The sequence below is a fragment of the Palaemon carinicauda genome, chromosome 29 (assembly GCF_036898095.1).
Source record: "Palaemon carinicauda isolate YSFRI2023 chromosome 29, ASM3689809v2, whole genome shotgun sequence".
In the NCBI taxonomy this organism is placed as follows: domain Eukaryota; kingdom Metazoa; phylum Arthropoda; class Malacostraca; order Decapoda; family Palaemonidae; genus Palaemon; species Palaemon carinicauda.
The window spans coordinates 83,056,055-83,058,274 of record NC_090753.1 but is presented as its reverse complement, the minus strand read 5'-3'; positions in this window follow the sequence as shown (position 1 = coordinate 83,058,274).

Sequence of the window (2,220 nt, the reverse complement as noted above, 5' to 3'; positions counted from 1 at the left end):
TTAATATGGGTCAACACGGTTTCGTGCCCGGAAAAAGTACACAGACCCAACTGATAGCACACTATGAAAACATATACAAAAATATGATAAATGAAAAAGACACAGATGTGATCTATCTAGATTTTGCAAAAGCCTTTGACAAGGTAGACCATAACATATTGGAGAAAAAATGAGAAAGCATAATATTGTGGGAAAGATAGGAAAATGGGTAAAATAATTCCTGCAAAACAGAAAACAGATAGTGGTTGCAAATGACGAGAAATCAGATGAAGCCCAGGTAATATCTGGTGTGCCACAAGGTACGGTATTAGCTGCACTGCTGTTTGTTAGTATGATCTCAGACATAGACTGTGATGTTGAAAACTCCGTAGTGAGAAGTTTCGCCGATGACACAAGAATAAGTAGAGAAATTACTTGTGATGAAGATAGGAACTCACTACAAAGAGATCTAAACAAAATATATGAATGGGCGGAGATAAATAGGATGGTATTTAACTCCGATAAATTCGAATCAATAAATTATGGAAACAGAGAAGGAATGGTATATGCATACAAGGGACCTAATAATGAGACAATCACAAACAAGGAAGCAATTAAAGACCTTGGTGTAATGTTAAATAGGAATATGTTATGCAACGACCAAATAGCAGCACTGTTGGCTAAATGTAAAGCAAAAATGGGAATGTTATTCAGACACTTTAAAACAAGGAAAGCTGAACACATGATTATGCTTTACAAAACTTATGTACGTAGTACACTCGAGTACTGCAATGTGATATGGTACCCACACTACCAAAAGAATATTGCGCAAATAGAGAGTGTACAAAGGTCCTATACTGCTAGAATAGAAGAAGTTAAGGACCTTGACTACTGGGAAAGACTGAAAATTTTAAAACTATACAGTCTAGAAAGGAGAAGAGAACGCTACATGATAATACAAGCATGGAAGCAAATAGAAGGAATTAATGAAAACATCATGGAGCTAAAAATATCAGAAAGAGCAAGCCGAGGTAGATTAATAGTGCCAAAAAATATACCAGGTAAACTAAGAAAGGCGCACTATTTAATGTGCTGCCAGCTCATCTAAGAAACATATCAGGAGTGAGCGTAGATGTGTATTAAGAATATGATCGATAAATACCTAAGATGCATCCCAGACCATCCAAGATTGGAAGATGCAAAATACACTGGAAGATGCATTAGCAACTCTCTGGTGGATATACGAGGTGCCTCACACTGAGGGACCTGGGGGAACCCAAACAAAAAATAAGGCGATAAGGTAAGGTAAGGCTCTCTCTCTCTCTCTCTCTCTCTCTCTCTCTCTCTCTTACTTCCCTGCTTTTACATCCAGGAGTTTAGGGTTGTAGCTTGGCTAGGGATAATAACATCTCTCTCTCTCTCTCTCTCTCTCTCTCTCTCTCTCTCTCGTGTCACTTAGTTTTCTGCTTTAGCAACCAGGGTTTTAGGGTTGTAGCTTGGCTAGTGATGATAATCTCTCTCTCTCTCTCTCTCTCTCTCTCTCTCTCTCGTCACTTAGTTTTCTACTTTAGCAACCAGGCTTGTAGGGTTGTAGCTTGGCTAGGGATAATATCTCTCTCTCTCTCTCTCTCTCTCTCTCTCTCTCTCTCTCTCTTACTTTTCTGCTTTGACAACCAGGGTTGTAGAGTTGTAGCTTGGCTAGTGATAGAAATCTCTCTCTCTCTCTCTCTCTCTCTCTCTCTCTCTCTCTCCTGTCACTTACTTTTCTGCTTTTACAACCAGGGTTGTAGAGTTGTAGCCTGGCTAGGGATAATAACCTCCCTCTCTCTCTCCTCTCTCTCTCCTCTCTCTCTCTCTCTCTCTCTTTTCTGCTTTTACAACCAGGATTGTAGAATTGTAGCTTGGCTAGTGATAGAAACCTCTCTCTCTCTCTCTCTCTCTCTCTCTCTTCTCTCTCTCTCTCTCCTGCCACTTACAAGGAGTTCTGGAGACCCTCTTGAGTTCCCCGAGTGAAAACTCGAGATTAGCTTCTTGAAAGAAGGAAATAATAAGATTGGAATCTCGAAAGAGGAGATTAGGAGATTAGGATTACGCCCATCCCAATCCTTTGGTGGAGGAAGAGAAAGAAAAGAGGAGGAGTATTCTACTTCTCTTTCAAAGAGATTAAATCTTTTTCTCTCTTCTTTCAAAGGTGAAATTTGTTTCCTTAAAATTATAAATGTTGTTCCTTTCAAAGGTGAG